The 25478-nt window shown below is 44.2% G+C and overlaps 1 pseudogene; it reads right to left on the bottom strand.

Annotated features, from left to right (window-relative positions):
* LOC105857214 (solute carrier family 2, facilitated glucose transporter member 9-like) overlaps positions 1–24269 on the bottom strand; it is a 30668-nt pseudogene extending 6399 nt beyond the window's left edge.
* Positions 24270–25478: the final 1209 nt, after the last annotated feature.

The following is a 25478-nucleotide window of genomic DNA, read 5'->3' as shown; positions in this document are numbered from 1 at the left end:
TTCTCCAAGCCCTTTGGGTAAAGGCCAATCCAGAACACGCCCTGTGCCCTCTGTGCCCACGGTGGCCCCAAACGTGCCGCGGGAACCTGCGCGGTCCGTAAGTCTCAGCGCCTCCCACTTTCCGAAAGTCCTCCAGCTGTCACTTGGCTTTAAATCATTTACTAGGAGCAGGGCAGCTGATTCAAGTCACAACTAGCAATTGCCCTTCCTTTCTGACCAATCACCTCACCTTAACTGCCCTCAAATTCCTTTCTCTGCTCTGAGAGGGTTCGATGAGAATAAAGGACATAAAGTCTCCAGGTCTTGGCACGCTCCGTGGGCCAGAAGTCAGAAAGAGTGACGTTTTTCTTCACTCCTTGTTCTTCCTTTTTGTTCTTTTTGAAGAGCTCGCAGGAAAAACGGTCTAAAAGACACTTGTTTTCTATCTGTGGTTTTGTAAAAGTGACATCTGTCTTTGAATGCAGCTTATTTCCAGTTATGGAAATTCAGAAAGCAACTAGTTACATGTGACAAGGGTCATCCCCCCAGATTAGTTACACAGTCAAAGCAACAAGAGAGAGGCTAAATGGATAAAATATAAAACTGCCCGAGAGAGAGACAGACAGACAGACAGACAGACAGACTGACTGAGAATGTCAGCTGCCTCGTTAAGGAAGGAATTCCAAGGCCATATGCTCCAGTCTCACCAGGCCCTTCTCCAAGGGAGGCAGGGTCTTTGAAACCAGACTATCTGGGCCCAAATCCTGGATCTGCACTTTATTAACTAAGAATAAAAATAACAATAACAACAGTGGCCATAACACCACTGCCATCCCTGGGGTGGGCTGGCAGAGGACACTGAGTGCGTGGAACTGTATAAGTACCTCACACACACTGCAGATCATTTAGTTTTTACATAACCCGACAAGGGAGGCCTTACTATGGAGCCAGCTTGCCAGGTGGGAAGGAGGCTAGACAGTGAGGCAGACTGCTCCTGAGGTGGCTTGGATTGTGTACCCTCCCTGCATCCACACCCTTAGGTAGCTAGTCCTCCCTGGCACTGACCCTGCACCTGGCCATGGGACTTGCTTGGGCCAAGGGGACATTAGTAGATGTGCTTGCAAAGTGCTTGCACATTGGGACTTTCTCCTCTTGCTGCTCTTTGGAGCTCTGGGAACTCCACATGAAGAAACCTAGGCTACCTAAGCACAGGGCGAGAAGCCACTTGGAGCAGAGATGACCAGCTGGCCCTGCTGAGAGCCCCTGAGACCAACCCGCCTGCCAACAGCCAAGCACAAGTGTGAGACGATCCTGAGCTGTCCAGCTGCTGACAAGACTGCGGCCGACCACAGACATGGGAGAGGGCCCTGCAGACGTGGGCAGAGCTGGCCCATAGCTGAACTGCCCAGCCAACCCAAGTGAAAATGCCGTAAAGTGGTTATTGCCTGGAGCCGTTAAGTTTGGGCGAGTTTTTTTTTTATATACAGCTAAACCTAGCTGATACAGATACGTTAATGGAATCAACCCAGGTAAGGGACAGCACCCAGGCAGTCTGAATTTACAGCCCTCAGCCTTGGCCACTTCCTACTCCACCTTTCAAAGCCTCTGTGTCCTTACATGTAAAATGAAAATGAAAAACACACTTTCAGTGTTAGGAGGAGATGAAAGAGATGAAAGACATGAACTCGATTGGTCAATTATAAAACACTACATAAACACTAGTCATTATTCTTGCAGATAAACATTCTTTGTAATTCTTTTTACTTGACTAGCAAGACCCAGGAGTCATTTCATCTTGGGTTTGGATTGTCACAAAGTCCTGGATTACCCCTCCCCACAGCAGCGCAGTGAAGGCGAGTGAAGCCTCCCCTCCCTACTCATTTCCAGCCCTCACTCTCCCTGGGACGCACGTCTCTTGTTCAGCTCACTCAGCTCTTCTTTATCCTTAGAGATGGGGACCCCGCGTCACCCAGGCTGGAACGCAGCACACTACAGCTTGAACTCTGGGCTCCAGGGATCCTCCCACCTCAGCCTCCAGAGCAGCTGGCACTGTAGGTGTGTGCCCCTGCGGCTTTTAAAACATCAACAGGGAAGGAAATTAGCTTTTAACAAGGTCGTACAGGTTGAGTCTTCCTTATCTGAAATGCTTAGGACCAGAGTGTTCTGGATTTTGGAGTTTTTTGGATTTTGGAATATTTGCATGTACATAATGAGATTATCTTAAGGATGGGACCCAAGTCTACACTTGAAGTTGACTCCTGTTTCACATACACCTTATCAAGGCAATTTTTACAGTATTTTTAATAATTTTGTGAAATTATTAAATGAGGTCAGTGGAATTTTCCATTTGTGGCATCATGTATGTTGGTACTCAAAAAGTTTCAGATTTGGAGCATTTTGAATTTTGAATTTTCAGATTAGGGCTGTTTGTACCAGTTCCAAGCAGTTTATAGATATATACTGTGAACTAAAATGCTCACCTCCCCCCCACCAGCTGACTGAATGGACCCCCTCATGACCAAAAGAATATTCTAAGGCAAAGTTGCCTGCCAGGAGGAGGGAGGTCAGACAGGCCTTATCATGCCCCCCTACCTTCTTAGTTCTTAGAGACTTCCTTTGTAACCCATTAACAGGCCTAAGGGTATGCAAGACACACCTGCAGGCCCTCAATTTGCAACAAATGGTGGCTTCTCTCTGGTAAACAGTTTATGTTAAAACATTCCACCTCTTTAGACAAAGCTTCCTGTCTTTAGCCAATTACAATCTAAAGAATCTTTAAACCCACCTATAACCTGTAAGCCCCCTCTGCTTCGAGATGGCCCTCCTTTTTGTTCCAAACCAATGTATGCCTCCCACACATTGATTGATGGCTTTACCCATAACCCTTGTCTCTAAAATGTATAAAACCCAAACTGTAACCGAGCCACAGCTGAGTCCACTTGCCCAAGGCCTCTTGGCAGTGGCTCTAGGTCATGGTCCTCAAATATAGCTTAGAATAAATCTCTTTAAAATTATTTTGTGGACTTTGGCTTTTTTTCCGTTGACAATTTTGGCGTAGTCGGCAGGATCTCAGAGAAGACTCAGGACCGCCTAAGGAGCAGCGCGGACTCGGCGCCAGGTACCGGCACGGCCCTTTTAGGCCTCCGACTCCGAGCTTCTCCTTCAGCGGGACTGGTAAGTCCTCCTGAGATCCGGACCTCCCGCTTTTGGTTGATGGTCTTGGTTTATTCTGAGCTGGTTCTTTTCCTAGGAATTATTGTTCGGAATCCTAATTTAGGTTTGGAGGCGCACTCTAAAGGGCTTTCTCTGTTGCCTTTTTTCCTCTCAAAACTAGTTCAATTGGCTTGTCTGTGCATTTGCGCAAGGAACCCTACTGTCCTGTTTGTAGATAGATGAGAGACTAAGTTTCTCAGCTCCGAAGATAAGGGGCAGCTTTCTCCTCCCAGACCTAAGGCAGCCCTGGGCGACCAGGACCCTGATTGGGAGTTGCCTGGGGCGATTCCCCAAGGCGCGAGTAGCCCCACAGATAACCCCCCAACAAATTAATTAAAAGAAGGCTCGTTCAGAAAACGCTGATAAAAGCTGATCACTAGGCATTTTGAGCCCTCTCGGAGGTACTAGACCCCCAAAGAGAGAAACTGAGACATGTAAGAGGGTGGTACAGACTCAATGGTGAAACATTGAGGAGCCCCACCCACAAGCAGCACACTCTGGTCCACGACACCAAACCCTAGACCGCAGTTGGGTTCCTTGAAAACAAACAAACAAAAAAAAGAGAAACAAATTCTTTAAGAACGAGGAAGGGCAAGGAAAATAACTCCTGTTGGGGTGCCCCAGTTGGTTTATGGTGTCTCTACTTGCAAGTATTTTTGTAAATGAAAAGATTCAAAGGCAAGCCAGGTTTTCTAGGGCTCCAGCTGGTTATAGCTAATTCTTGTGCACAAGTTTTTAAGAAAGGGCAAAATTACAACAAGAAAAATTCAGAGCTGAAATGGTCGACCCTCACTATTAAAATGTCTCAAGCTATCTCTCTTCCTTTCTGGCTACTCTAAAATCTGCTAACTTTTTCTATTGATGTTAAGATAACTCATTGTTTGTAGTATTTACAATTGAAAGGCTACCTGGAGACCCTGCTGCCAGTTCTAGCTAAAATGCTAACATTAAAAATTCATTTTAAACTGAAAAAAAAGAAAAGAAAAAGAAAAAAATCAAACTACTTTACCCAAAACTTTGATGCACAGGCCTAATTAAGTTACCTATCATGTCAACTAAAGTTTGCCATGTAAACAAGTTCCAGTCTCATCAGAAGAAATTTAGATCCAGCTTACTTTTACAGACTGGTGAGTTAGTGTTACCATGTCATGGCTAAAGTTCTAGGGTACAATTTATTAGAACTTTGTGTGTGTGTATGTGTATGAGAGAGTGTATATGTTTGGGTATGTTTATGTCTGTCCATGTATTACGTGTTTGTGCTTATAGGTTTCAGACTGGTTTAAAATTAAGGCTCATAAATTAAACCCAAATGCTTCATGTGAATTTAGTAATCTTTGGTAAATAGGCTGTGTTATTATTAAAAATAAATAAATAAATAAATAAGGTGTTATTAGTAAAGTAATAGTAAAAATGCTTTCAAACTGTCAGCATACATTTGTTTTTGCCTGGGTTTTACTGGACATTTTTAAGTTCTTGAGGTGTAAAGGTTTGATAAAAATGTAAACTCAAGCCAAAGACAAAGTAATGAGTGGTATTTGATAAGTAAAGTAAATTTAATATTTCGTCAAATGATAATAATTGAATCTGGGTTGCCAACAAAAATACTTATGTGTTTTACAAGGTAAAAATGCAAATGTGCCTGTGTCAGTAAATTAGAATAAATAAAACACCAAGTAGAGCAAAAAACCAAATTTAATCGTTAAAGGTGCATAAAAAACATTTTGGTTTTGGTCTTTTAATCCTAAATGCAGATATAGTTTACTTCCACTCATTCAATGCCTGTAGAGAGGTGCACAAGGTGTGTTTAACTCACTATTAACAGTACTGTTAGGGATTCAAAGTTGTCCTGAGTGTTGTAAAGAACTTAAATTGAAAGCTTTAGTTTTACCTTGGTCTTGTCCGTTTTTGTCCTACTCTTGACAATCTAGCTAGTTATGAGTACATTGTGTTACTGTAACAGAGTTTTTGCCTAGAAAAAAATTTTCTAAATTATTAATTTTTATATAGCAACTTATTTTAAGATAAAAGGTGAATGATGGTTAAAATCCATGAGGATCTCAAAGTAATCTTACTCTATAAATGTGCTCAAGTTTATGCACTAAAAATTGTTTTGAGACCATTTAGATTGTTTTTTAAAACAGCTTAATCTTGAATCTCATGTAAAAAGCATGTTACCACTTTGTATCATTGTTTGAGGTGCTAACAGTTGGTGCTGAAAGTTTTTTTTCCTCAGTCTACAACCAGGAGATCTTATGTTGATGGGATTAAAAAAAAACTAGCTTAAAATAAAGGCTTCAGAAGGAAAATTTTCTGACCTTGTCTGCCTCTTGTGCCAATTCTTCCCTGAAGCTAGCCATAAAACCTAAAATTATTTTATGTAAAATGGCCATAAAGCAATTATCTGACCTACTTTGTTTTACTGTGAAACCCCATGCCAGAAAGGGCTTTGTCCTACACCCAGAAGGGAAAAATGCACACTCAAGAGGCCAAGCAAAATCTAAATATAAAATGCCTTGCTGGTTCTGCCACTAAGCCTGTTGGAATTAGCTCATATCCTTTTTGTCCAATCATCTTTCTACACAGCTGTCCATACTTTAAACATAAAAAATGGACAATTTCCCCTGCATCTTTGTGTTCATTCTAAAGGTGTCCATGTATAAGTTTTAAGTTTTTCTCTTATTAATCCTACTAATTTTAATGTCAGTAGACTTTCAGCAAGCCTTTACGAGAACAGTGGCCTTTGCTCCCAAACTTTGGGTGCCAGAGACATTGTAAGCCCTATGATGCCAATAGATTTTGTTTGGTGATGTGATGTTTTGGAAGGATCTAATTAGCTAATACCTTTAAACAAGATACTCTAAAATGACTACTATGTTTACAAAATTTAGAAGTGATGTTATATTTGTTTAAAATAATGTCTTATTAAAATGATTATTATTTTTGATAAGATTTGAGTTTGTATTTTCATCCATATTCTCTCATTTGTATCTAATTTACAGGGTATAAAAATGGTTAATAAAAAACATAACTTAAACTTTTAAATAGCTAGGATCTAAGTAAACTGCTGCAAATGCAATAAATACAAATAAAGTTTTCATGTAATTTAAAATCTCAAGGTCATTATGTTTAAGTTAAAAAAGATAATCATAAAATGTCATTATATGTCCCTTATAAATGATTCATTTATAAGGTAAAATACTAGAACATCAGTTCTTAAATATAAGTTAAAGTTTATACCTTCATAGCTTTATATGTAGGAATACTAATAAAATTGGTGACTAACAGTTCAAAGTTACTCTAACTTCCTAGGTTTTTCTAAGAGTTGACATTATGATTAGTACGTGTAGTTAAAACTTCTAGATAAAAGAAAAACAACTCTATACAAAAATTATTTTAATAAAAATGTTATACAACATAAGTATTAGTTTTGTTAAAAGATAATTTTGTTTATAGGCATTTATGGAAATAAACTCTCCTCTTAGGACTGTTTTAGCTGTGTCCCACAAGTTTTGATAACTTGTGTTTGATAACTTGTGTTGTCATTTAGTTCAAAAAAATCTTTTGATTTCTATCTTGATTTCCTCATTTATGAAGTGATCATTTAGTAGAAGGTTGCTTAGTTTCCATGACTTTGTGTAAAAATGAGAGTTCCTGTTAGGATTGATTTCTACATTTATTCCATTGTGATCTGAAAAGAGACATGGTATAATTTCTTTTTTTAAAAAAAATTGTTTGAGACGTGCTTTGTGTCCTAGGATATGGTCAATCTTAAAGAATGACCCATGAGCTGATGAGAAGAACGTATATTCAGTGGTTTTGGGATAGAATGTCCTGTAAATGTCAGTCAGGCCCATCTGTAAATTATCATTATGTAAATTATATGTAATTTATATGTAAATTATATGTAAATTATCATTAAAAATTAAGTGGATATAAAAGTTAAAGGTTATAAAAGGTTTATAAAAGCCTTAACTTATAGTCAAATTGTTTAAAATTTAAAAGATTTGTTTATAAGATTTTATTAAATTAACTTTGATCATTAATACACTAATACAATAAAATTTGGTTTCTCTTTTAAACTAGATTGTCATGATATTAATAGAAATAACAAAAGATTTTTTATTCACCTTTTAATAAACTGCAAAAAGGAAGGGAAAAAAGGCACAGATTCAGCTTCCTTATTAACTTGCACTGCAGTCTGTCTATTAGGTCTTGTTTGAGACACTGAGTCTCCTTTCTCAAAAAAAAAACAAAAACAGGATTTTGGCATTAAAAAATATATATTTAAATGATTATTTTGGCTATAATTTCATAGTAACCTACAATCTTGTTTCATGACAAGTGTATTAAACAATTCATGACTTCCTACTCTTTAAGCTTTCACTAAAATTTAAAGTTACTAAAAATAAAGAATTCTAGTTAATGTGTGTAATTCTATATATACGGTGTCCCCCAAAATTAAGATTTTTCAATAAAAAAATTATAAAACAGAATGTGTTCTTATTAAAATAATATAACTTTGTCTAATTCAGAGGTTATTTAAGGGTTAAATCCAAATATGTTTTCAAAGAAATTAAAAACAAAACTCCACTTGTGTAAAAAAAAGATATAAAGGGGCAATGAATATATGAATATATTTTTGGTTAGAAAGGTTAAACAGAAAGAATAATTTAAAGAAAGGATCTTACCTAAAATTTTTGTCCTAAAATGACTGGTTATTTAGGAAAAGGGAATGTTAGGACAAAATCGAAAGTTTTAAGGTATGTTTTGTAGGTGGTGTAAGGTACGTGCAGGTGAGGATAAAGTTTATAAAGCAATATTTATTAAAAAGAATTTTGGCTAAAACAAAGATTTCTGCCAATATTAATTTACTCTTAATGAAATGACATGATGTGTACTCATTTTTGATTCTATAACGTTTTTTTTCTTTTAATATAAAAAGTAATGTAGTACAAAAGGGTTTTGTTTAATTTTGGTAATTGGCCCAAAAAAAAAAAGCAAACATTTTATGCTTTGTCAGATAATCCCTGTGCTCTCTTTATTTCTTTATTAGGTTTTGACTAAAAAAAAAAAAAAAAAGGGTTAAGATATATATCCATATAACTCTATCACCTTTAGATTTATTTGATGTCTATCTCTCTCTTTTTAAATTATTTTATAGTGGTTTGTGATTATATATTAACAAATGCTTTAAGCCTTTGATATTTGAGGACCTTTCTAAAACTTAAATTCTAAATCCAGCCTTTTGACCTTAAACTAGCTTTTTATACATTAGGATCACTAAAAGTCTAAGACACACATTAGATTTATTTGATATGTCAAAACCATCCAGAGAACATTGTCAAATATAAAATGGTGTTTAACTTTCTTTGGGCTGTACTTGTATAAGTATGTTATTAAGATACTAGTTTTGTAAAATATTGACATGTCTTGGTATGTGTATCAGTAATAATTATGGTTATTATGTAAATTGCTATATGTCACAAAATAACCAATTTGGTTTGTCCACTGTCTGTAACCATGGCTGGTCAAGTTTTATCATCTTTTAAGTTATTATTTTACTTTGATTCATTTCAGAAAGTGATTCTTTCTGGCTAAGTCTAAAATTGGCTTCTTCAAGTAAAGCCCATGGAAAAGACTGACAAATCCACTTAAATACTGGTTTCTAATAACTTTGGAGATTATATATACCACTGGACTAAAACAAAACGAAGTTCCAAGACTTTAACTTTAATTAAAAATCTAATATGACCATGAGTATAGCTAACTCAAACCTCATGAGACGGAACTAAATTTTCATATAAAGACTCTTTATTTAAAACATTACTAATTCTTTTGTTTTGTTTTCCAGAGTCCTGACAAATTTTAGGTAATTAGCAAGTTTACCTGATCTCTGGGACCTTAAAACCATGGAATCTGCCAAAGCCCTATTCAAATGTCCTCCCTCTAAGCCCAGGGAATGTCGCAGAAGAGGGGGCGTGCCAGATTGTAAGGGCCAATTCTGAGGGATGGAATTAGTTTAGACCCTCCAAATAAAGGAGGGACGTGCAAAAGCCTAAAGGAATACTAAATGAAATAGTTTGTCTTTTCAGGCCACATGCTGCAGATATCCATCCCAATCATAAAAAATCTTTTTTTTTCCTGCTTCTTATAAACTTAAAACTTACTGAGTGTAATTTTTATTAGTTATAGATTATACAAATGAAAATATAATGAGTAATTTATCAGCCACTTTGGTATAAATTACTAAACTCCCTTAGCTTTAATGTTAATTAACGATGCTTATATTTACTACAAGTCTACCACTAAACTTAAGAATACAGTATCTCAATACTTGTAGGTAAATTAGTTTTGCAGCTTTGCCTTTGATATTTTGCATTTTACTCGTATGTCATCTAAAGGATTTTAGAGTATTAATGAGTGCCTGTCTACCTCCCATCCTGTATGGCTTATTTAATTGGCTATAAGCCCCAGTTTGGCTCTTCAGTCCTCTTGGCCACAAGGGTCCCACTGAGGGACTAGATGGACCCAGGGCAGGTAGCCACACCACCCTGGCAACGAATGGGACAAAATAAAAGTTTGGCCATAGATGCTGCCTATGACAGATCTTGGCCAAAAGGGGGGAATTGTGAACTAAAATGCTCATGCTCCCCTCCACCAGCTGACTGAATGGACCCCCTCATGGCCAAAAGAATATTCTAAGGCAAAGTTGCCTGCCAGGAGGAGGGAGGTCAGACAGGCCTTATCATGCCCCTCTCCCCTCTTGGAGACTACCTTTATAACCCATTAACAGGCCTGAGGGTATGCAAGACACACCTGCAGGCCTTCAATTTGCAACAAATGGTGGCTTCTCTCTGGTAAACAATTTATGTTAAAACATTCCAGGTCTTTAGACAAAGCTTCCTGTCTTTAGCCAATTACAATCTAAAGAATCTTTAAACCCACCTATAACCTGTAAGCACCCCGTGCTTCGAGATGGCCCTCCTTTTTGGGCCAAACCAATGTATGCCTCCCACACATTGATTGATGGCTTTACCCATAACCCTTGTCTCTAAAATGTATAAAACCCAAACTATAACCCAGCCACAGCTGAGTCCACTTGCCCAAGGCCTCTTGGCAGTGGCTCTAGGTCATGGTCCTCAAATTTGGCTCAGAATAAATCTCTTTAAGATTATTTTGCAGACTTTGGCTTTTTTTTCGTTGACAATTTGTACACAAACGCACACACACGTATATATAGTTTCATTTCAGCCTTATACCCCTTCAGAGTAGGCATTATTATCTGCATTTCACAAATGGGGAGACCGAGGCTCAGAGCCATTAAGTAACTTAGCAACAGTCAGAAATTAGCAAGCAGCACAGCTGGGATCCAAACCCAGGAATTTCTAACCTTAAGGCTTGCAATCTTTCCACCAGTGCCTGCAAGTAGCAGTTCACAGATTTGCCTATGGAGAAAGAAAGCGGAGTGCGTGTGTTTGGAGATGCACTGGAGTCTCCACTCCGGCCCACAGCCAGGGTCCCGCCCCTCTCACCAGCTCCTACCCTCCCCAGCGTCTGGCCCAGCCCAGGTCCCCTCCTGGACAGCTGGCTCTGCTGATTTCACTCCTGGCCCCTCACTCTCTCTATGTGGGAGCAGGAGGAATCGTATGGAAACAACCTCGTCCACGCCATGCTCTTCTCAACCCTCCCTGGCCTCCCCTCATGCTCTACGCCCGCAGCCCTCAGGCATCCACAGGCGGCCTGGCCCCGGCGCCTCTGCAACCCCTGCGGCACCAGCGCCCCCTTGCTCACCGGCCCCCAGCCACACTGGCCTCCCTACCCTCCTTGGACAGCCGAGCCCCTCCCGCCTCAGAGCCAGCACACTCTTCCCTCGACTGGGACTCTGATTCCCCGGATGCTCGCTCAGGTCTTACCCTAGATTCCTCTGGTCTGTGCTCCCGTTTCCCCTCTGAGCAGTCTTCCCTGACTGGCCTTTCTATTCCCTTCTCTACTTTGTTTTCTTCCTAGGACCTGTGATGGCATGCCTTGTTCATCTAACTGTGTCCCTGCCAGCCCCTCTGGATACAAGCTCCAGGGGAGGGTCTCGTTCACCATTATGCCCCGCCCGTAGCACACAGGCTTCGCAGGTGGTCTGTAAGAGCTTGGCGAGTAAATGAAAGAATGAGTCAGAGTCCCAAGACAGGAAGCACATCCTTATGAAAGCTCCCTGGAAACCACAGATAATCTCGGAATGTGAATGTATGACCAAGGTGACAAAACAGAAGGTGTGACATGCTTAAGACCATTCAGGTCTTTGGGGTTGACTGGGGTCTGCCTTCCCCAGCATTTCTCAATTAGGGGCTAGAACACTGTGAGTGGAATCATTCATCCCATGGGACAGTCCTATTTTATGCAGGTTCTAGCATCCTTGGTCCCTGACAATTCAATCCCAGTAGGAATCCCAGTCACGTGACAGCTCCAAACACCTCTCGAGACATTGTAAAACATGCCCTAGGAACAGGTTACTGCCCCTCTTCCACCAGGGTGGTCTCACCTCCATCTATGCCCATAAGCAAGCGTCCCACGATGAGCATCTCAAAGGCTCCCGCCTGGAGAGAACAGGCCATCAGCAAGGCAGCAGAAATCGCAAACCCATTGTTGGCCAGCAAAGTGTGCTTCCTGCAAGAAAAGAGGGGTTTGATGAGGATGCTCTACTGTTAGGTGTGTACTGGCTGTCCGTCCCAGGAGCAGGGGCAGGCCCTCTGGAAGGTCAGCAGAGAAGACTCGGCACCGTGCAGGGAGCACTAGCCGGCCTGAGAGTTGAGAGTGTGGGTCCGGCCTCCACTGCCACCTTCAGCTGCGTGACCTTGAGCAGGGCACTTCTTCCTTCTGGACTCACCAGTAGGGTCAACTAGTTCCTCTGCACAGATGCCATCAACCTTGACGTCTATGAATTCCCTGTGATAGTATTTTATTTCATCGATTCTAAGACTTTCATTTACCAATGCATGAGTCAGGGTCCAGGCAGGAAATGGAAACTGCTCTAGTTATTTTAACGGAGGAAGTTTAACATAGACAATCAGTTAAGCAGATATTGAAGAGCTGAGATGATACAAAGGAGGACCTCTGAAGAGGGTGTTGCCCATGTGGTGCTAACACCTGAAGACCTCGGTGGGAGCTGCACACCAGCACTGTTTCTGCTGAGGGCACCATGACCCTGGTTCTGGGAGTGGATAAAAGTTGGAAGCTGGAATCAACTCCCAAGGTCATTACTGGGATTGGCAGGAAATTCAAGCAAACATTAAAAAGCAAGTCCCTTCTCCCTCCTCCTCTAAGTGCCCCTATTGGCAAAGGATAGATGTGGGTGCAGGTCCCAGCCCCAGCTTCACAGAGCAGAGCATAGAAGGGCACCTGTGGAGGTGAGAGACAACAGCTTGAAACCAGCATAGCAACCTACAGCTTTGGTTGGCTGCTCCCTCCCTCTCTCCCTCCCTCCTTCCACTCTCCTTCCTCCCTCCTTCCTCCCTCTCGCCTTTATTCCTCCCTTCTTCCTTCCTTCCTTCTCAGTAGTTCATACTATAAAATAACTATACTCTTACACCCAATGACATCTCAGATTTGATGAACTGTGGCACTAAGTGCAAGGCAGGACTAATCCCCTCAAACAAGATGAAATCCGTACAGCAATCATTATAATGGCCATGTGTCAGAACTGCTGTCATTATTTTATGAATCTATTCCTAAGACTTCATGGCCCTGTTTGGAGGCTGGGGGACCAGGGTTCCTGTACTCTATGTTTTAGGAGCTAGGAGACTTCGCACTGCATTGCTCTGTGTTTTCCTTGCTTGCTAAGCAACCCCAAGAGCTCCTATTTACTGAACTCTTGCCTTATGAGAGACCTTATTCTGAGCACTTTACCTGAGTAGCTCATTTGACCCTTGAAATGACCCTATGAGGCAGGTGCTCTTATTATGCTTCTTTATAGACAAGTTAACTGGGACACTAGCAAATTAGAAACTTGTCATAAACATCTTAGCCTTTCACAGCTTTTTTCTTCCCCTAAATGAATTAACAGGTCTTGAATTGTTTTTGTACATTGTAAGAAGCTAGAGACTTGAAAGGAGACTTTTTTTTTTTTTTTTAAGACAGAATCTCGCTTTGTTGCCCAGGCTAGAGTGAGTGCTGTGGCATCAGCCTAGCTCACAGCAACCTCAAACTCCTGGGCTCAGGCAATCCTCCTGCCTCAGCCTCCCGAGTAGCTGGGACTACAGGCATGCGCCACCATGCCCGGTTAATTTTTTCTATATATATTAGTTGGCCAATTAATTTCTTTCTATTTATAGTAAAGACGGCATCTCACTCTTGCTCAGGCTGGTTTCGAACTCCTGACCTCGAGTGATCCACCTGCCTCGGCCTCCCAGAGTGCTAGGATTACAGGCGGGAGCCACCATGCCCGGCCCATTGAAAGGAGACTTTGTTATTGCTTTCAGGAGTCATGTCTCTTAACTTCTAGGCCAGAGCTTTATCTGTTATCTCTGACTTGCTTCAAACTTCCATTAAATTTTCTTCCCTTTCTACAACTTCCTGCAGAATCCCAGGGCCTCTGAGTTTTGTGGCTCAATGATTATGGTACAAACATTCCTCACTATAGTAGCTAGAGGCTGGAACAACCCAGCTGTCCATTAATAAGGGACTATTTATGTAAATTACAATATGTCCATACAGTGGGACACCATGCAGATTTAAAACAGTGGTACTTTCTTTATTCTGATACGGAAAGTCTCTAAGATATAGCAAGTACAAACAGCAAGGTACAGAACTTTATGTAAAATATGCAATAATTTGTGTGAAAAAGAAGCGTGTGTGTGTATGTGTGTAGATTAGGCACAAAACTTGCTCCTACTCTTGTGCTCCTCCACCGCCCTGGTAAAGCAGACACTGGACGCTCGGGTCGTATTAACAAGCATCATAAGAGTGGCGGTGCCTCTCTGTGGCGTTCTCAAGCCCGATGCTCACCGACAGCACACAGACCCCGGGGCTCCCGGGCCGATCCCAGGGAACTGCACTCCTGACGTGAGAGCCCTGGACAGTGCTGCAAACACTTCGCAAAGCTGACTCACTGGGGTTCAGAGCTGGGGACGTTAATCATTGTTTCCATTTCTTCCCAAGAGAGAGCAGACCCCAGCACCCCTGGGACTCCATGCGGGATGCTTGATTCACTGTTCTGAGCTTCCCCAACACTGTGGAATCTTCCCCATGAAACCCAGGAGGTCATCAGCTCTCAAGCAAAAACAAGGAAGAGTGATATAGCGATGAGGGGATTGTAGAACAGGTCCCTCAAGGGGAGCTGGGGACATGTAGCCTAGAAAAGAGAAGGTCAGAGAAAGCATGCGAGCCCCCTTCCCTCCTGCCATGCACTAATGTGATGCACAGGAACAAGGTCCATTGAAGACACACCATTATTCCCATTTGAGTTTGGAAGTACTTTCCATTAAGCCCTAGTGGCATGGGAGATACTCCAGAGAGGCTAGCTCTCCCCACACACATTTTCAACAATTCTCGAGCCTTACTCAGCCTGTAAGCCAAGACAGTACCTTGTTTCCACATCTGTCACCCTCCCTCTGTCCACTCATTCCTGTTGACCCAGCTTGAATTCCATGCCCATTTTTTCACACACCCTTTTGTTACAGGTGCCTGGCAAAATCCCAGCTAGTTAAATCTCTGCCTGCTGGGCACATGTGTCTGCAAAGCTCAGCTTGATTGGAGAAAAACATAACTGTGGTGGCTGGTCTCACCTGAAGTTCATGACCACCAGCCTCAAGTGGCCAAAGGCTCCCCAGCAATGATTCTGAAGCTTCCCAGTCCGTTCGGCTCCCTTCTCCCCAGGGGACTATTTCATACGTCCTGTGGCTCTTCACTCTTTCTGCATTCTCAGCCGACGACTTTGCTTTCTGCTCCGCTGAGAATGCAGAGCAGCCCGAGAGACGCTTCCCACATCCCTGCACACGTATGCCCGCACCGCCTCTCCCTGTGCGCCTGGGGACGGCTGTTCCACCCTGCCTGGGGCAGCCCCACCTCCTCTCACCTACTCAGGGATGTGGCTCCAGCAAATTTCACCTCTAGTTCCTGACTGTTGGCCTGTCCCTCCCTTCTGGAATATCTCATCCACGTGCTTTTGTGGCTTCCATCTTAAAACACAAAATATGCTACCAGTTATCCACGCTCTTCCACCTACCACACCATTATCACTGCTCCCCCAAGAGTAAAACTCGAAGAGTTGTCTACACTCACTGTCTCTGGTTCTTCTTCTTCCCTTCTCTCCTAAACCCACTCCAGGGGTCATTCTTCCCAGTGAGCCTTTGAAACAGCTCTTGTCAAGGTAACAGTGACCTTACGTTGCTAAATCCCCTAACCAAAGCTCCATCCCCATCTTCGTTTCTCAGTAGCCACAGATACTGATGATCACCACCTGCTCTTTTCACTCGCTTTCCAGGTATCACTCAGTCCTGGGTCTTTTTCCACTTTCTGGGCTAATCCTTAATATGTCGCCACCCTCTGAACATTGGGGGACTCCAGGGCTCAGGCCTTGGGCATATTCTTTTTGCCTCTATACCCTTCTAGGTGACCTCGTCTTGTCTCCCGGGTTTAAGTCACACCTGTGCATTGACAACATCCAGATTTGTATCCCAGCTCTGAGCTCTTTCCTGATCACCAGTTTTGTGTCTCCACCTTCCCACTTGACACTCCCCTAGGAGATCTACTACACAATTTAAAAGTAATACACTTAAAGCTGAGGCCTTGATGCACCCTCCTCTTCCCCTCAAAACACCCTGCCTCTTCCATAGGCATCCCGATCTCAAAAACAAACAAATGAAACCCAAAAAAACAAAATCACAATCCTCATAGTTGCTCAGGCCAAAAATATCAGCATTATTCTTGATTTCTCTCTCACACATCTGCATATAATCCATCAGCAAGGCCTGTTGTGTCTATCTTCAAAATATTAGTGTGTCCAGAATTCAAACACTTCTCTCTACCTCTCACTAAGTCCTATTACAACCCTAGAGAAAAGCACATTCTCTCCCACCTGGGCTATTACAGGATGCTCCTCGCCAGCCTCCAAGAGCCACTTGGTACCAGTATGCCTTTCAAAATGTAAATCAGATAAGTTCTTAATTTAAAACATTCCAGTAACTTCCCATTTTGCTCAGAGGAAAAGCCAGGCTCTTACCCCAGTAACCTCTGTCTTATTTCCTACAATTACCTTCATACTGACCTCCTGTCTCATCTTGAAAGAGGCCAAGCTTGCTCCTGCTCCTGGGCCTTTGCACTTGCCATTTCTTCCACCTGGAGACCTGCTGCCCAGGGACAGGCATTGTTCACGCCCTGGCTTCCTCCAGCATGCCCCTCCTAGCTCACTGTCTTAGAGAATCCTCTGAACTAGCACCAGTGTGAGCTCACCTCCAGTCTCAGGGTCCTCTTGCCTCTGGCTGGCTCTACTCTTCTAGCAGCACTTGTCACAGGCCACATGACATGCTACCCATACTTGCTTCTTATTGGTGTACCCCCACTTGTCTGAGTGCTCCAGGAGGGCAGGGACTTTGACAGCCTTGCTCACCCCTGAAAACATGGCACATAGAAAGTTCAGAATAGATATTTCTTGAGTAAATAAATATATGAGGGAATGAAAAGTATGCAAACATACTTGGATGCAGGATGGCCACTTTGGGGGTTGTAGCAGAAAAAACTCAAGCATCAAAGACTCTTCTATCCATCCTTTCATTTATGCATCAAACATTTATTGCTTGCCTGCTGTGTATGGGCTGCTATGCTAGATGCTGTGGCCCAAGTGTACATGTGGTTTTACACTGAGGAGCTCCCTTTTCAGGGAAGAGACAGAAAAGTCTCTTGAAAATAACTTGATTACAACTCAAAATGCTGAGTGATGTAACAGAGGGAAACAGGAAGTCCTGTGTGAGCTGAGAAGGTAGGTGTTTGGCTCCGACAGATGTGTGGCAGGGCAGCGGGGACAGGGATAGAGATTGGTTATGGTTTCCAATCCTGTTTTCCCTGCTCGTGCATCCACAACACCCAATGTGTTGTGTCCATAACAAAACAAATCAATGATGCAGGAACAACTTGGACCAAAGAAGCTTCCTGTTTCAGGTGTGCCAATTCTCTGTTGTAAACGCTGGGACACTGCCTTCCTGGTGTCCTTCACTCTGTCACATCCAGGCTCCTCCTGGCCTACCATGAACCCAGGATGGTTTCCTTCTTCCAGAGTTCTTGCCATTGTCACTGTCCTAAAAAGACTTCCAAGATGGGCAGAATCGGACAGAGTGCCAGGTTTCCTGGCTGGTATCTCTCTACCCTCTCAGATCTCCCCAGCCTGGGATTGTTGGCTGCTAAAGGCTCGGGGTTGGCTCTTTTCGTAAGTGGGTCTCCCTCTCCCAGGGCAGCCTGCAGCTAACGACAGAGTGGTGGCGGGGCTGGCAGCACCCTGGCTTCAAGGGGCTTACCTCTCTGGTGTGCGCCAGAGCCCCCGAGGATCAGGCAAAGTGAAACTTGACTGTTTGGCTTCTTTGCCTGCCTTCTTCCGCTTCCTCACCCAAGAGAGCACTCCCGAAGATCCTGCTTCAACACAACGTGTCCACCCGGCCCCACCTCAGGCTCTGCTCGGGCAGTTGGCCCCTGAGGCGATGTCGGCAGCACGGCGCCTGTGCTCTGCTGCGGGCCAAGTTGTGTCCGCAAAAATTCACATGTAAAAGCCTCAACTCCCAGTGCGACTGCATTTGTGTATGGGCCCTTCAAGGAAGTAATTAAGGTAAAATGAGGCCATAAGGGTGGAGCCCTAATCCAATATGACTGGTAAGCCTTTAAGAAAAGAAAGAGACACCAGGGATGTGCACACGCAAAGGAAAGACCACGGAGCACACAGTGAGCAAGTGGCCGTCTGCAAGCCGAGGAGAGAGGCCTCGGGAAGCTCCAACCCTGCCAGCACGTCAATCTTGGACTTCCGACCTCGAGAAAATTAATGTCTGTTGTTTAAACCACTCGGTCTGTGGTTTTCTGTTATGGCAGCCTGAGCACACTAATGCTTTATTGCCACTTGCCTTACAGACTCCTCCAGCAAACATCTAGAGAGCTAAACTTATTTTCTACTACTATAAAATAAAGATGCATTTTAAAAGGTTGAAGTAGTAAAAAATGAAGAGAAAAATAGTCCTTCTTGTAAGGTTTTTCGGTGGTGGCGAAAAGAAAAGAGACACAGAAAGAGAAAGAGTAGGGGGGGGCCAAACCACGTGGCTTTATTATACACTCGTGGACGAGGTTCTGGGGCCCCGGAAGTCGCCGCAATTTGAAGGGGCTGAGGCCTTTTATACCCTTTGGGCGGGGCTAGGGACTTGTGGCGGGAAGAGCTGGGATTCTCTATTGTGACCTTGGAAGGTCGTTGAGAAATAGGAGGGGCTGGAGGTATTGTGGAATCCAGGAGGGAATCCAGGTGGAGATCTGGGTGTGGTTCCTCTCAGTGGGGCCTGGCAGTTTGTCCTTGGCAGGTCAGGTCACTAAGCGTTTTCTTTTTCCATCTAGGGAGGGGAGGGGGCCCCTGCCACCAGCCTTACACTTCTAAGAAACAGCTATTGCCTGGAGTGATGTGCAGGATGCCTGTTGGTGGCCCTTGCCCAGCATCCGTCCTTCTCCTGGGAGAGTTCTCGAATTTCCATCAAGAAACCTTCCTGCTCACACTCAGTGTGGAGGCTGGGAGTGCTCATGTCTCCACCCCACTACGGCTTCAGGAACGGGCAGGCAAAGTAGACCTGGTCAGTCGACATTGCAGTCATCGGCAGCTCTCAAAGCACGTAGGACATTCTTCCTTTGAAGCACGTACTCCAGGGCATTAGAATGCTATTTTATCGGATTTCTCAACCTCAGCACTGTCACCATTCGGGGCTGGAAAACTCTTTGTTATGGGGCTATCCTGTTCATTGTGAGGTGCCCAGCAGCACCCCTGCCTCTCCTGAGTGCTGCAAGCACCCTCAGCTGTGACAAGCAGAAGTGTCTCCTGACTCTGAAATGTTCCCTGCCAGGGCAACAATGCTCTACCAGTTGCAAAGCCCCAAAGGCATGAAACCTCCCTGGGGCAAGGAGATTCATATTGGGACTTTTACTACAACTACTGGGAGGATAATTTTCACCCAGCTGGGCCTCTTGACACTACCCGGAAGACAGCGCCTGGCAACAAAGGCAGAGCTGAGAGATGGAAGAAAGAGACAGATTTGGAATTTTTTTATGATAGCATCTGAGCTACTGGATTCAGCCAAATTATATCTTAGTTATGTGAGCCAGTTAATTCCTTTTTAGGCTTAAGCCACTTTGATTTGGCTTCCTGTGGCAGGCATTCAAAAGCCTCTCAAGTGACGGAAGACATCCTGTGATTAGATCCCATTCAAACCCCACAGCTGCTCTCTCAGGTGGCTTTGCTTATCTGCACTTTACAGATTTGAAAATTAAGACGCATGCCACTGCCCTTTCTTGTATCTCCACCCTCCATCCGCAGCACTTCCGGAGCCCAGTGACTTGGTCAGGAGCTGCTCAGGGGCTGCCTGCCCTGCCCAAGCATCGCCGCGAGGCAGCAGGTGTGGCAGCTCTTGTTCACCGAAGCCCCCGGCCGAGAACAGGGCCTCACTCCTGGTAGATGCGCAGAAATGTTTGCTGCGCGGATCAACGCGTTCACACGGCTAGTCCAAGAGTCTGACCCAGGATCTGATTTCCAAGCCTCTCTGAGTTTCCCTATGTTTTCTTACATATTTTCTCTACTTTGCTCCAGTGGGAAGAACCAGATCCAAGAATATATGTTAGAGGATCCTTTCTGTGCAATTTAAAGAACATATTCACAATCGGCTCTGTCAAGTGTTAAAATGACCCATTTCAGGGAGAGCTAATTATGATGGTGACAATGACGATGATGACACTACTGAACAAAAGTTGGACACTGACTCTGTCAATTGCTGGGATGAACATTTCATAACCACCACCTCGTTTAATCTGCACAGTGATCCTCTGACACTGAATTACTTTATCTTCACGTCACCATGAACTAAATGAAGTTCAGAGAGTTTAAGCAGCTCATACACAGCTCCATAAGCTGTGAGCATCTGCACCCAGACTCAGATCTGGCCCTGTAGCGAGCATCTGTGCACCAACATAGTCACTGTCTTGTCTCATGAGGGAAGGAGGGTTCTGCCACTGTGACCATGCAAGCAGAGGATAGGTGATACCAAACAGGGAGCGGGGATTCAACCAGAATGCTTATAGCCAGGGATTCTCCCAGCCAGGGATTCCAAGAGGTGAGGACCCTGCCTCCCTGAGGCCAGGTAATGTGATGTGGCTCGTCTTCAGGGATATTCCTGGCCCCTGTGTTCCCCGTCCTCATTTTTCTTGCAAATCACAGATGAGTCAGACACCCGCTAGCTAGGGACAACCCTACTGCTGGTGTATGTCCTGAACTCGGAGGACCACACTTCCACCCGAACACTCTCCCAGCCACACCTTTAAGTGCCTCCCACTGGCCCACCCAGGCTGCCACCGACGCTCCCTCCCTCAGCCGCTTACACTGTGCCAGCTTCCTCTTCCTCCCTGACAGTCCCCACGGAGAGGAATAATTAGGCATCAGAAGGAGCTTCCAGTAGCATCACCTAATAGAGTGGTGGCCTGTGATCAGACAGGCCCACATCCGAATTTCAGTTCAACTTCATTCTTTGTAACCTTGCGCAAAGATGCTCAGCCTCTCAGGGTCTCGGACTCATCGTTTGCACGGTAGGGACAATAATACAAGCAGAGTTTTCTTATAAGAAGTAAATGACATATCATACATCAACGCTCACTGGTCTATAGCTGGTGGTGAATAAATGGAAGCTTTCTATTTCAGTTTTTGCTCCTTTTCCTCCCAACAGAGCTACTGTTCAAGCTGAAACTTCAGTACAATTCAACTTCTACACCCATAATGATGAAAAAAGGAACTGGGCGCTGCTTGGAGAGTGACAACCAGCATCCTTGGATCTGCTCACTGTCTGCATCCTCACGTCTCTGGCTCCACTGGGTTGATGTGACGACTCCTCCATCACTTAGAGATTTAACATGTTTTCAAAGACATTTACTCTTTAGCTTTCCTTTTGCTTTTTTTGCTGCCCTCCTGGTGAGGACAGTAAAGCTACTTTCCCTGGCTTTATTTCACATGTGAGAAACACGCTGGCTGAGAGGGGAGGTGGCAAATTCCCACATCACATGCCTGGCACATGGGGCAGTCAGGACATGCTGAGCTCTTGCACCCCAGCCCCGACTTCACTGTCCCTTTCCCTGTCCCATCTGCTTGGGTTAAGAGCCTCCCTAAGGAACAGCCTTGGGGTTTACGTGCCATGGCCGGGTATGAGACAAGTGGACATCACAGGCCACAGCCTCTGGGGCAGAGGGTATGTGACTTCGTGTAATTGGGATAGGCAAGAGGACTGTGGACAGGGTGTGGCTTGGGCCAGCGGATTAGTGACCATACCTCAGGGACCCGGCCAGTGGTGCCAATCTGAGTGCCAGCCAGTCACTTACCTGCTTTCAAACAGTTGTGGACTTCACAGCACCATTTCTAGCAGGGCCCTAATTAAGATCTCTTGGCACAGTGGAAAGATCAGGGCTCTGAGCCCACTGCACATTGGTCCCAGCCTGAGCTCAACCACCACATGTGCCAGCTAAGCTTGTGCAGATCCCCTAATCCCTCTGTCCTCTCATCTCCCATCTCCAGACCCCACAGAGGAGAGAAATTAAACAAGAGAGTGTGTGAGTGCCTGGAACACTGGAGAACTTCAGAACATGGCATCTCTCACCATTTCATCCAAGAGTTGTACTTCCCTGGTACTGAGTTCCCATTAGTTACTGCTCTGTAAGTGGCCTCGGACACAAGGAAGATGTCAGCATCTCCCCCAGCTTACTGGAAGACCACAGACCTTTACGAGCACCACACGGATGTTTTCAGGATGATGTCCTGTCCCAACCTGCTCTGAATCATCAGTTCTTTCTACATGTTGGACTGCAAAGCGGAGTGTAAAGGAACGGGTAGGACCCTTCTTTCTTAGCAGAGGTTCTGTAGCCACAAGGTCAGGGGAGATTTTCTGGGGTCTGATGAATCTCCTGTTCATTTCAGGTCCATATAATATGGAGCTTTGCTGAGCATCTACTATATATTGATGTCATGGTGATGATCAGGATGGTGTTAAATAAGGTGGTAAAATGACAACAGCTTCTATTTATTGAGCTACTGCTAATGGCCACACTCCCTCCATTTATTTTCTGACCTTTGTAACAGTCCTTGCAGGTAAGAACTCTCACCCCCATCTTACATATGAGGAAACTGAGGTTCAAATAAATTGAATGACTTGGCCAAGGCCACACAGCCAGTATGTGGAAGACACAGGATTCAAGTTCAGACATGAATGCCCCAGAGACTCTACTATTTCCACAAACACCTCAACAGCTTCCAGGAGGTTCTTGTTATAAGCAAGGATACAGAGAAAACATAGTTGGGGGAATGTGTTATATGTCACTCTGCTCTGAGAGAGGGCTTCCTATCACAAGTCCGCAAGGAATGAGGCTCACAGGTGGAATGGGGCTGAATGCAGAGGGCCAGTGGGGAATTTTGACATAGAATTTTTGATACTCACTGCAGCCTTATTTGTAATGTAAGATATTTGAAATAACCTAAATGTCTACAATCTGGGAGTAGATAAACAAATGTTCAAATAGCTGTACAAAGGAAGACTGTCTAAATCGCTCATTTTCTTTAAAAGCAGGTCTGCATGTGCTTAGGTGGAACAATCTCGGTGCTGAGTTCTCCAGCTGCCCCGGAGCCCAGATCCACCCCTGCTCACTCTGTGCCCCAGGAGCTGGTCTTCCTGGTCTTCCTTCCCTGCTCCTCCCCTGGGCACCAGGGTTCTGTCACAGCCCAAGTCCCTCCACATGCCAGCTCCTCTCCAACCCGCTGTGGCCTCGGTTCTCCCAGGGCTCTGCTACCCTGCTTCCTCCCCACGCCCGTCGGGCATGAGATCTCTCCAGCTGAACTATGCAGTGGAATTCTGTTGACTGCCAGGACCCTGACTGTGGCACAGATACATTAGGAACATTATGGGGGGACATCTGGATAGAGACAACCCCTACTGACCTCCCAAGAAACTTTCCGATCATCTTCACCATTAATGTCCCCACAAGTCCACCGATGGCAAATATGGACACAGTCACAGACCACAGCAGAGTCAGGGTGTCCGGGTCTATTGGATGTCCATGCTTTCTTTCCCATGACTCATTGTAAAAGGCCTTGATGTACTGAAAATAAAAACAAACCATGTTATTTCCTTCTGGTGCAGCTGCTGCTTGGAGTAAGCCGGCATATAAAACATGGCGGCTTTTGCACAGCATGTTCATGCCCAGCCCTTGGCTAACTTCTGTTTGAGCTTTATCTCATTGGTCTCTTCTAACAGATTTTGGAAATGGTACCTATTTTTACTTCATTTTGCAAATAGGGAAACTGGGGTTCAGGGAGACAAAACGACTTGCTCAGTAACTCGCAAAGCCTGGAGTTGAACTCAGATCTGACCTCAAGCTTAGGACAGCCATTGTACCTGGGTTTCTCCAACATTAATGTACCACCTTGGAAGTATGTTAAAGGCACACACACAACAGAAGAGGTGCCTTGGGGTAAACAGAGATACAGGACACAAAAACACTAACCAAAAAGAAATCATTCAGATCTCATCAAAATTAAAGCCTTATGCTCTTCAAAGGACACCATCAAAACATGAAAAAACAAGTCATAGACTGACATGACATATTTGCAACACATACAACTATAATCTACAATATACAAAGAACTCTGGACTCTAATACAGAAATAAAAAGGCAAACAATACAATCAAAAATGAACAAAAGGCTAAAGAAAATACAGATGACCAGTAAGGTAATGACAGAAGGCTCGACATCATTAGTCAATAGGGAAATGTGAATGAAGACCACAGTGAGATGCCACTTCACAGCCAGCAGATCCCCATGGCTGTCAATTCTGATTCCTGAGTTCGGACGGTGACTAGGTGGCTCTCATGTACACCAAAAACTGAGGTCCTCACACTAAGCTCCCAAGAGTGTTCAATCCCAAGATAAGCACAGCTGCAATTTCTACCCAACATATGTCCACAAACTCAGCACCAGTAGACAGCATTGCAGAGACAGCCTACGATCAGGTCATGCAGACCTGGGCTTGAAACCTAGCACAGTGACTCACTAATGACTTAAATCAGCTGGATCGTGACGTCCTCACTGCAAAATGGAAGTGATGACACCAACCTCTCGGGGCTGCTGTGAGGGTCAAATGAGAGCTTGGAGCAGTATCCAGTACTTGAGTGGAGCTCACACAGGATCCCCGCGTAGGCTATAGATGTAAAGTTCTGGCAAGACTAAGTAGCGGCGAACCATGTGTGCTCTCTGCTTGGGTGTGTGTAACCTTGTACAGACATCTTGCAAAACAGTTTGGTATCATCTAATCAATTTGAAGATGCTCATAAGCTGCATTCCAGCAAATTTACTTCTAAAGCCAGGCGAGGTGGTGGTGCCTGTGGTCCCAGCCACTAGGGAGGCTGAGGTGGGAGAATTGTCTGGGCATGGGAGTTTGAAGCTACAGTGAGCTGTGATCGCACCACTGCACTCCAGCCTGGGTGACAGAGAAAGACTCTGTCCCTAAAAAATCATAAGAAAAGCAAAACCAAACCAAACCAAAAAAACTCCCTGAAAAACTCCTTCCATGAGCCCAGAATATATCTCCTCAAATGCCCATGGTGTGTTGCTCATAACCCCAAAAGGGAAATAATCCAGATGCCCACGGACAGCAGAATGGATAAACAAATAATGCAATTATCATAACAGGAAGCACTACAGCCACAGCCTGAATGAACTGCAGCCACATGCAAACACACAGAGCAAAACCTCACGAAAATAGTATCGATCAAAGGAAGCCAGAAACAAAAAAATATACACAGGATGATTCCATGTATAAAATCTAAAATTATGCAAAATTAAAAGTTTTTGGGAGAATTATATACAGATGGTCAAACTACAAAGAAAGCCAAAGAAATAATTATTTCAGATGTCAGGTCATTGGCCACCTCAGGGGATGGCAGAGGAAACAATTGGGGAGGGGTACTTGGCAGGACCTTCTGTGCTCAACTGGGCTGGCAGTTACACAGGTGCTAGATTTATCATCATTCTTTAAACCG

This window comes from Microcebus murinus, chromosome 6 (genome assembly GCF_040939455.1).
Source record: "Microcebus murinus isolate Inina chromosome 6, M.murinus_Inina_mat1.0, whole genome shotgun sequence".
Lineage (NCBI taxonomy): Eukaryota > Metazoa > Chordata > Mammalia > Primates > Cheirogaleidae > Microcebus > Microcebus murinus.
The sequence above is the reverse complement of the archived record's forward strand: the minus strand, read 5'-3'. Positions and strand labels throughout refer to the sequence as shown.